Source organism: Clarias gariepinus, chromosome 1, assembly GCF_024256425.1.
Source record: "Clarias gariepinus isolate MV-2021 ecotype Netherlands chromosome 1, CGAR_prim_01v2, whole genome shotgun sequence".
Lineage (NCBI taxonomy): Eukaryota > Metazoa > Chordata > Actinopteri > Siluriformes > Clariidae > Clarias > Clarias gariepinus.
In genome coordinates this window covers 40,795,001-40,806,530 of record NC_071100.1, presented here as the reverse complement: position 1 = coordinate 40,806,530, position 11,530 = coordinate 40,795,001, and the positions used below count along the sequence as shown (strand labels likewise).

At 38.4% G+C, this 11,530-nt stretch overlaps 1 long non-coding RNA gene across 1 annotated transcript; it reads right to left on the bottom strand.

The window, feature by feature from the left end:
- Nucleotides 1-294: 294 nt before the first annotated feature.
- On the bottom strand, nucleotides 295-8,921 carry LOC128530175 (uncharacterized). Its single transcript, XR_008361118.1, has 3 exons — nucleotides 8,768-8,921; nucleotides 2,242-2,343; nucleotides 295-445 (listed from the first exon to the last, which is right to left on the bottom strand). It is a non-coding gene; the product is annotated as an uncharacterized LOC128530175 (long non-coding RNA).
- Nucleotides 8,922-11,530: the final 2,609 nt, after the last annotated feature.

The window sequence follows — 11,530 nt, the reverse complement described above, 5'->3', positions numbered from 1 at the left end:
GCGAGAGATGAAAGCTGGCACCCTAAGCCTGTGTTTACAAACTCTCACAATGACAGAATGCCGATCTAGGATCAGTTTCCTTCCCATTTGTTTAAAAATGATCATTCAACTATGACAAGAAAAGCTTACCTTGGGTCAGTACTCTTGGAGACTGTATACACATGGTGCCTGGATTACTGGATTCCAGCCGTTCTGAGAATAAGCCTCAGAGGAGCGGAACTTAGCCACTGTGAACACGGCCTTTTCCCGGATCTGTTCACAAAGCAAGCCAAGTCCTGCACCTCACGAAACATCACAGAGTGACGCACCACCTTATCTGAGCCAGGCATTCTTCTTGTGAGTTCATGTGCTTGTGCTAAGTCTTCTTTTATTGCTGTTGTTCTTGTTTTTCTGCCTTCAACCACAGCGCAGCCCAAAGATCGCAGATGTTGGTCACTGGCACAGCCTGAATGGGGAGAGTGGCCGTTTTAGCTTGTTTTCACTCGTATACACATTATTACATTTTAACAATGATTGGAAGTGGTTCCTGGGATAATTCGCTCCTCTAAAATGGAGGTCACTGGGGAAAAATATCAACCAGTCAATTTAGGATGAAATGCGATGGTAAAAAATAAAATAAAATAAAATAAAATAAAATGCATCAAAGTATGGCAGTGACTTTTTTTTTTTTTTACAACACCAATAAAATATCCCATTCAACACATTGCAAAGTTTTTGTTTTTCTTCGCCTCATTCCTTCTCCAAATACTAATAAATCTAAAGCCTTTAAAATTCTACACTCAATCAGAACCATATCCATGTGCCTAAAGAACTTATTAACACGTTTTCCTTTCGACATACGCTTATGCATCAAAGTATGATGGTGATAATTCCAATTCTTTCCACGTGTAGGTTTCAAAGACCACCTCGAGTACAGAAGCCACAGTCTTCTTTATACTGCGGTCCCACATACGTCTGCATGGCACCAAAGTCCTGTAGCCCGTTCCAATTCATAAAACCGCAGTCATCAGTCGGAGACTGATGTTTATGCTTTGAAATAAATGAAAGGCATTTAGTGCTCTGTTTGAAATCTACATTTACTGTATGTTCAGAATGTTGGATTGATTTGGCCTTCCTCCGTTGGTGTTTATTCCTGCTCGGGCTTCGTGAGTAGCTTAAAGAGGCATCTTTACAGCCTCATTTTTTTTTTTTTTTTTTTTTTTTAAGCAAAATAAGACAAAAAAAAGAGAGATTTAGGATCAATGTAAATACGGTAGAGGACATTAGAGGATGTGAGATGAAATTTTCTTGTTGAAGCGAGTGGCCTGCAGCTGGTTGGAAATCCCTGGCAATGTGATTTTCTGATTTAGTCCCAAATCACTCTGCCAGGAATCCCTCCAGCTGCCCCAGTGAAGAGAGAGAGAGAGAGAGCAAGAGGAAAACGACTTGGCTTCAGTCATCACCCATTAATTACGTACACACACACACACACACACACAAGCATCCGAATGCACATGATACAGTGTCATCTTTCACATTTTACTCGTTTGCCTAGACTCACCTGAGAAAACACATGCTCAATAGAGCCTTAGTGTCCTGTGTTTGCGTGACCTTCTGACAGCTTGGCAACGTGTGTGCATGTGTGTCAGCGGACCCGACGTTTGCCTCACCACCAAGCATTCTCAGCGCTGACAAGAGAACTCCTTTCACATCACAAATGAGCAGCTTTGGAAATGTTTGTCACTCAGGTGAAAAGAACCATCACTGAAACTTTCAATTAGCTGCAGCGCATAATTAACCTGGCCTATGGTTGAATAATGGAATTTATAATTCAGTCAAATCTGCTGTAATATTCCCAGACCTTTTATTATTATTATTTAATTATTTCAACATAGAGAGAGAGAGAGAGAGAGAGAGAGAGAAGCTCACTACACTAATGTGCATCATGTCTAAAGTCAGCCATTGCCCTATGCATGTGGAGCTGTTTAGATGTAGTTGTCTCTCATCAGCGTAGCCTGTGCGTAATTGTGTTATGGGCCACATTAAGAGCCTGGAAGATGCTTCAGTCTGTAGTGTATGCTAATGGTGGTTTCTTTGAAATACACTAAAGTAAAGCGCAGATATGTTCCTATGTGCTGACCGAATTAATTTCTCAATATTGCACAGTACACACAAGAAAAAAAAACAACTAAAAACAAAGCAAAACAAAACCAAAAAAAAAAAAAAAAAACACACAACAACAACACATTGCAACAGCCTTACTTTCCCAAATGACACGTTGCATCTCTTTTCTTCAAAGTCCACTCCCTTTTAGAAGCTCTCCAGATATTTTCTCCAGATGTTCTCTAACAAGATGGAGCAGATCTGAAAAGGTAAAAGAAATAATAATAATGAGTCCATTTGAACATGCATGATAAAACATACTTTGCTTAGAATATGGAAGAACATTTGGAGGAATGACACACAAATAATTGGTTGTGTAAACGTCTTGGGAACATGGCGGTCAAAAATAAAAAGATGAATACAGTTATTAAGTCAGGAAGCTCTGCAGTACCTTTATACTTAAACTAGTTAATCGAATAGTCAGGGGAAAAAAAAGATGAATTTTTAAGTGGAACAGTAAAAATAACAGTGTAATACAGTGTTATATACAGTATAATAAGAAGATATCTAAACATTGGCAATTAGCAACAGAAATGACACATAACAGATCAACATTAAATAGATGAAATGGGATCGCAAGCAAGACAGGAGAATGAATAATATTTCGTTAGGGTGATTTAAATTAATTTGGCAGGTATACTAACCATGTATGCACAAGTAATATCATTCCTAATTGACCAAAGCTTAATGAATGCTGGCTATTAGGTTTTTTCCCCTCTAGGCGAGCCGAAAGAGCAAATACAGCCTCTCAAAATATTTATTCCACTGCCGTGAAATGGTGTGAGCAGGAAATAAGGAGATGCGGTCCAGAATAAACAAGTCTCTCCATTTCGGGACCTCTTTGAAAAAAGGAACAGACTTTCTGTTCAGAAAAAAAAGCAATTAAACATTTTAACCGTCACATATAACTGGCACGTTATATTATGTGATTTGGTGTGACAAAGAAAAATTTGTCAACACGCACAACTACCACATCAAAAGTCTGAGGTTTGCTGATTTTTTATACTTTTATCTTTAACAATTTCTTTTCTTATTTTTGCTGCAAAGTTCTGCATATGCGACTAATTGCACACAACATAGCATCACAAAATCATATAATTATGGAAGGAAAATAAAAACAATAACTGATTTCACTCCAGCCATCCAGCTTTTCATCGGTTTCAGGAGCACATGTCATTGTCTGACAGCTACAAGATAAAGGTGTCGTTTTAGCATGAGTCACTAGCCACAAAGCCGCTAACATTATCATTGAAAAGTGAGATTTGGTCTTACTCATACGATAAAGTTGCCAGAAATATATGTCGGATCTCTCCCGCAGCTTAATATGTCAAGAGGTTACTGAGAAAAGCACTGGCTATACGGACTTCAACATAACTTATTAATGCTTCACACACTTCTCTCCTGTCACTACATGTCTAAAGACAGACCATGCGCACACTTTTGAGCCATATAAGTCAAACAGCTATATATACACACATTTTTAATGTAAGATCCAGACAACTATTCGGAAAAAATTACAGTATGTTGGATAGTTGTCTGGATCTTACATACATTTTACATATAATCATTATTATATGTCATTATTATTAAGAATTTTGAGTATAATATTCTCTATTTAAGCATTGTCACTTTTATATTTTAATCAAAAGCAGGAAATTTAGAAAAATCCACGTCTCCACGTTAGTAAGTAGTAAGTGCAACTTGAAACCTTGTTTGTCATATCTAAATTTGGAATGAAAGTATTCGATGTGTAAATGTCAGTGAGAGTGGAGTTTTTTTTATTTTTTTTTATCCATGGCTTTTGCTCTACTCACATTTGTGTTTTTAGTGTGCCTACAGAAGTAAGATTGTTGTTTCAGTGTAGTTTTAACTTAAATGAATGACTCCAAAAAAAGTGCAATACGAAAAAACCCATAACGAATACCCACACACATTTGTACATTAGACATATAAAATATGCAGCGTTCATTACCGAAATACATATTCATTTGGATTGAAATGATTACCATCTTTTAGGATTTTACAAAAATAAAAAGAGTTTTTCTCTCCAGCCTGTTAGCTACTTTACTGATATCTTTCCAGTCCTCCAGTGCAACAAGAATAAAGCTTTGCGAAATCACAAGCAACCTGAATCTCGATCTCTGGTTGCCACATTTTCCATTTACACAAAAGCGTGAAATTAAGATGTAACAGCTGAGGAGGGATGGAGGCTCTTTGCTTTTGTTCACTTGACCCATGTGATATATTCCATTGCTGCAAGATGTCAAAGAATTACCAGCAATTGAGAGCAACACTGGCTCTCCATAATTTTGACCTTGCACAGGATACGAAGCTGTTGCAGGCGCAGTATAACAGGGTTTGTGCTGATTCTGCTTCCTTGTTTTTCGATAAACAAAACTTCAAGGGACAGACCAGGACACATGACTAGACAAGCTCCCCTTACATCAACGCCCCTTGTCCTAGCACGGAGGAAGCACTTAAGTGGACAAAGGCAGGCAGTGCATGATTGGAAGCGGGTGGACGAGTTCCCCTAGCCTGAGTGCAAACAACATAGTGTGTGTGTCTGGTAAAAAGGGGAAAAGGGTTACTGGTGGTGAGACAAAGCCAGACGCAGACACACAGTAACAACACGCAGTAATGATCAGTTTGAGTTTAGGTGAGAATCAAAACAGAACCAAACAAAAAAGCAAGCACCTCAAATTCTCACACACACATGTTCTCACACAGACACAGGGGGCATGCTAGGACAAAAAGTTCACAGCAGCCCATACTCAACTCATACGTCTTGAGTTACAGACACAACACTCGTTACTGAAGTTTTTTCCCCTCTGTACATGAGCTTCCAGATCCAGTGATAATGAGAGTATTCTGGAAATAATCAGTACAAGACATCCGGTTTGTCCAGAGGGCTGGAGTGCTACATGCCAGGATTTTATATTATCATAGAAATTTTGCTTTGCAGTTATATCTACTCATCTCCAGGCTCTAACAAAAACATAGACTGAAATCGATTGCTGGTTTTACTTTATTAATTTAATGATTAATGTGAACTGGACACATTAAAGGACAAAAATTGAAAGAATTTATCTCATAGGAAATTCTCATAGGAAAGCCTCTTACAAAATTTTTATGTAAGCATTCATAAATGCATATAGTATAATTTGATGTTTAGTATAGTATGCTGTTGTACATATTTCATAAAGACCTGCATGTTCAAGAAAAACAACGGAAATGGCATTTCAATCATTCGCTCAAATAATTTAATGCCGAAAAAAAAAAAAAGAACTCGTAGAGCTGGAGATAAAGATAATAATTGCACAAAGGCTGAGCATGTTCATCAAATTGCGTTCACAGAAAAGTCTTTCAGCACATGTCGGACAGGCATTTTGGCCTTGCAGCTTGATCAGGAAGCAGAGCAAGTCTGAAAATTATTTACTATGCAGCACAAACAGAACGACTGTGCTGGAGATAAGGTACAATAGAAGGAAACAGCGAGTACTGGCCTCTGACTAAATGCACTTTCTTTTCTGATCAAAAACAGGTTCAAGAAAAAAAAAAAGAATTTTGTGAAAAAAAGACGAAGAAAGTGGAATCTTGCTAGCATGAGTATGATTTTGTGAGTAAGTTATAAGTTATTCATCGAATGAAAATGGATATATTGAAGTAGACATCATGTTTGACATCGCACGCTTTTTTCTTATACCAAAATATTATAATACATTGATTTTTATATACAAAGTTCATGTGGTGTGGACAGAAAGGGTTGAAGCTAAGATGCAGTGACTGAAGCCCTTCTTTCCCAACTGGATCCAAGTCAGGAGAGTAAGAGTTTTATTGGGTCTGGAAAATATAGTAAAAGTGCTTTGGAAACTGCTTCTTTTCGTTTTTTTCCCCGCTGGTTCATTTTGACATACACTAAAATATGAGCAAAAAAGAAACAGCGAAAAATGTATTATGAGCTTTTTTTTTTTTTGTTATATTATTTATAGGCACTTCAAAGCTGGAAGCCCTGTGAGAGCTGAAATTCAGAATTTCGCACTTTGCCCATCTATTTATTGTCTATAGAAACAATATTTCTTATGGTCTTTTTTAATATGCAATATATATCCGTTTCCTTATTTTTTCTTGTAACTTTTGCTGAATTGATATTCAAAATAAAAAAAATCTTAATCTAAATTAGATCATGATTTGTTCTAATGTGCATGTTCATGATGTCATCTCCGTTTCATATTTCATAAAAATGTTCTGCCATGTGCAGTCATTTCCGTCTGGTCTCACACACACACACACACACACACACACACACACACACACACACACACACACACACACACACACACGCACAAACATATATGCACTTCAGCTAGGGAATACTATCTTGAGTACAATTCGAATTTATCAATACCAACATGATTTAAATTTCCTTTAGACATGGATACGGACATATTAAGACGCAAAACAATGCAAAAGAATTTTATTTGGCTTCAATTTATTTTTAAAATCTATTTAATTTATATCAATTTATGTTTAACAAAAATGTATATGTTTTCCTAAACTCCAAAGGATTTTGTTATAATTTATTATGATGGGATTTTTATAATTTGTTATATAAATATATAAATATAATAGCAAGAATGTGACTGGTGTTACAGGATAAATGTAATATTAGTAATAAATGGGGATTTTTTATTATAAAGATTAAATAAAATCGTTTTTTAAAAATACATAACATTTATTATTTAAATGTTTTCTCATTAAATTTTCAATACAAATAAAAAAAAATATGTCTACTCTTTTAATATATTTTCACATGACCTTCATAAACAGTCAATGAATTTATTATAGCTTGAATTGAACTGCTCTACTTTAGATGAATTTTTTTTTCAAACGACCTTTACACTTGTGAAAAAAAAGATTATTAAGGAAACTGAAATATCTCAATTTCGACTAAAACCTTTGTAAAAATTTGCAACCATTTAAATGTTCAATAAAGTTTTCAGCTGGAAGCCATGATTGTATGCAGGCCGTTAAAGAAACACGTCACCACATCGGCGCTGCCTCTGAAAAACGACAAAACCTCCATGTTACATTGTTGTACATTACTTTATAGAATTATTTTATTTCCAGAAAAATTGAAAATGCAATAAAATTTACTTTTTTTTTTTTTTGCATTAAAACAACTCTTCAGGACATTCACCTTTTTTCCTTTTTTATTTTTTTGTTGTTGAAGGTTTTATATATATACTGTAAGGAGAGATGTGGTACTGGGCCAATGCTACATAAATGAGAGCAGAACTTCAGTCCCGGTGTTGTTCTAATCACGTCAGTGATGTCAGGTGGAAAAGATGGCTTACTTCCTTTCCCTTTGCCAGGACGTGGTGGAGAGCAGACAGCAGCAGTGCGCAGCCCATTCTCAAAGCCTCTCTCTGAATGAAATTAGGGTTGTTTATTTGTTCACCTTCTTCAGAATGGTTTATTCCAGGTGCTTTGTGTCATGGCAGCGAACACTCTGAACCTCAAAGTTGCTGTAAATGGGAGACAATTTGAACGATGTTTGTTCCTTTGTTCATGTTCAGTCAGTACTCTGCGTTTCCCCCCGGGCTGGCAGTCCTACATGCAAATGCACTGCTCGTCCTTTACCTTTGTTTGGCAGTCAAAATCGAATTGCTTTCCTTTGTTTACAGCACTCATGCAAACCTAGCAAATCAAGAGTGATTGTGCCACGTCCAATAGTGTCTGAGTAACAGAGTCACGGCATAGGGGGGGTTGGGGTGGGGGGGCGCTTCAGGGAAAGAAATATGTTTCTAATAAGTGTTTCATCGCCTGTCCAATTCGATTCCTTTTTTTGTTCGACATCAAAGCTTAGTCAAAGTCTGTTTCCAATGTTACTACATGCCTTATGCATGTTTTTTTCTGTGTAATTGGGGTTAAAATCCCAATCCAAATAAGTGGCTGATTAAAAAAACAAGAATGAGGAAGATGCAAGAGCGTGTGAAACACCAGTGGAAAATATCTTCTATCACAAGCCTGCCTTCATCATATAGCGATGGTGGGAAATGAAGCATTTGGATGACGTAGGGATAACAACACTTTGAACTGTGTGAAGTTTTCCAAAACCATCATCATATCTGGCAAGTAGCACAGAATTACTGCTTTTTGACTCCTGCGTTAAAGTACCAACTATTTTGAGTCTAAAAATAGAAGTTTTTCACTTTTTTTTTTCAACTCACATTCGAGTCGCTCGACAAGTGCGATCTAATTCGCCATTCGTTTTTTGTACATTTCAGTATTTTGCGCGAAACTGAACCTGTGCATGTATAGTACTTTATACGCTGAGAAATTCTTGATTGTTTAACACGTTTGTAGTAATCACCATGTTGTAATCCACCGGTGGTAATTCTATGTGCCTAACTTAAAGCAGGTCTGTCCTTTCTAACCGGCGAATAAATTCACATCCTCCAACAAATTGAGATGCTTAACACGAAAAAAACGAAAAAAAAAAAAACAATTCTGTCACAAGAAAATTTTGTTACAAAAAGAACATTTGGCCTTCATTGTTCCTACTCGACAGTTTCCCAGCTTCATAAGTATAATAATAACCAATAAGTATAACTTTTTTACTCACAACAGTATTCTCCGAGGCGCTGAAGGAGCTTCAGGTTGGTCCCAGCTGCCCTGAGAAGTTCCGTATCCAACCAGAGGAGCCTCAAGGCACAGAGCCTTATGCTTTTTTTTTTTTTTTTACTCCACTGTGAACGCAGGCCGGGCCTGAGCGCTACTCTGCATCGTGCTCCTCCTCTAGAACCACTCAGGAACTGAGACGCATGCACACAAATCATTCAGAAGTTTGTCTTCGAAAAAACCACACCCATCCCAGTGCATAGAGAGAGAGAGAGAGAGAGAGAGAGAGAGAGAGAGAGAGGGAGAGAGCGCAAAAGAGAGAGGAGGGGTTAGGGCGCCTTTTTCCTTAAATAACACCAGAGACAGAGGAGGAAGCATGTGTTTTCAGCCTCGGCACAGGCCTCAAAGAGCAGACAGGAGGCTGAGTTTGAAAAAAAAAGAAAGAAGCAAAACAAAGAATTATTCCGTTGGTATCTGCAGGATGTTTATTTAAATTAGAGAATCAGCTCTTGGTAAAAAGGTGGTTGTAGGTGTGATGTGACCCTTTCGGAGGATACGCAGGCCGTAATCAGTCGTTTAAATAAGAAAAGCAATGATTTGCCTCGGATTTTGTGTATATATTTTCTGTTTTGCCTGGGTGTGAGCTGAGGATGATTATTAGGTTGGACTCGCCACCTCCAGATCCTGTGTAAACATTTCGAAAGCGGTATTTCTACCGAAAGAGCTTTTATGTTCATTCTGAAGACCTGAGCTCCGGGTCCTGTGTCCAGAAATCAGACAGTCATGTTGTTGTTGTTGTTGTTGTTCTTTTTCTTGTTGTTGAGGTCATATCATGATAATGAAGGTTTCATGGTAACTTCGTTAGGATTAAATTTTTTTTTCCACAGAACGTAATCATCACTTATCACTGATAGAATATGAGACTGGGTCACCGGGTGGATCAGCTTTTTATTACTTTCCGTGGCAAAGTCCACGTGCTTGCCTTAATGTCTCGGGTTGAACCCATATTATCACCAATCACAATAATTCCGTCTTAAATCACAAGTTGTTATCTGCCCAAACGATGGGATATCATCGCAAGCGAGAGAGCTCAAATTTGAAGACTGGTTTCTGTTTACTGCATAACAGTTTACGTTGCTAGGCAACCGGCCATTACATGATTCAATTAATCCGCAGAGTCTCAATCACTCTGAAATTTGATACCGGATATCCACCGCAAATTCGCCTCGTCTTGGGTACGTTGATGGCTTTGCTCAGCTCAGCTGATGCACTCATTATGTGATATCTGCTCCCTGATGCTGATTGTATCCCAATGCCATCATAGAAAGACCTACAGCTATTAAACACAGCAATATTTTAGATCTGCACAAGGTGCCTGGAGAGCAGATCGGCTCTATACTCGGACTCCAGGATGTTGCTCTGAGTAATAATGCTGCCTGTTTTTTTTTTTTTTTTTACGGGCCGAGAGGATGTGACACTCTTAACAGCCCCTGTGAGGGCCGTCTAACAAAGGAGGGGTCTACAGGCACTATAAAAGTGTTATTTCGTCTGGCCTGTTGCCCAGACGGCGAGTGAAAACAAAGTTCGCCCTCCCTATCAGACAGCCAGACACGCAGACCCATACAAAACACTTTCACCTGTGACTCCCTGGAAAGGAAATCCATAGTCAAGGAAGCAGGCTGTTTGTGTGTGTGTGTGTGTGTGTATGCGCATGCAGTTTTCGTGTAGTTTTTGCGTGCAGTGTGTGTTTCCGTTCGTGTTCACATGAGGAGGTCCGTGCCATTAAAAGACTATATGCTCAGCTTGCGTGCTGTGTCCATACTCAAAAACACACACACACACACTGAGAAAGGAAGGACACGGAGACACAAAGAGCGTATGTGTGTGTGCATGTGTTGGTGTTTATGTGTTTGTGCGGAATCTGTATGCCCATGTGTTTCCATTTGTGTTTATGTAGAAGACTGTGTGAATGAAAGAGATAGAGTGTGTGCGTGTGCGTGTGTGTGTGTGTGTGAGTGAGTGAGAGAGTGAGTCATGTCGTACGGGAGACCCCACCCTGCGTGGGAGGGCTGTTGAGCCTGTCGCTTGGCCTGTCCTGGGAAGAACTGCACATACAACAGCGCTCTTTGTTCTAATGTCAGTTGATGGGCTATGATATGCTCGTTCCCTATATTCAACCTCACAGCTACTTATTTACTTGCTGAATAAAAAACGGAGTGACAGAAACTACAAAAAAAGGCATCATCGTACCAATCAAAATATAGTACGTGGCATGCATGCATAACAAAAATGGAGTAACCCCACCGAGAGGGTTATTACACCGCTCGATCATTTTAGAGACACAACAATGATCCATAATCCATGCATTTCATGCGACGCTATACATTTTGTCGAAGTGAATGAAATTAATTTCTGTCTTTGGTTCTGGATTTCATCACATAATGTCATTTCCAGTTCTGGCTGTTGGGACTGAAACGACCTCCGCGGGTCACCGCATCAAAATTGATCCTGTTCCCAATTAAAGCACAGTGTCAAGTACATGACGTTTTGTTTTCGAAGTTATTTATATATATATATATATATATATATAAAGCAAAGCTGATGATGGGTAACCTGACACTGTAGTTACCAGTGGCAAAATCAAGCCCACATGCTCGTGTGCACCTCCTAATTTCCACTGAATGGGGGAATGTTAGCGTAGTACTACTGCCAGTTTGGCTGAATGCTCAGAATCACACATGCAGTGCGCTTGATGTCAGAGCCAAGT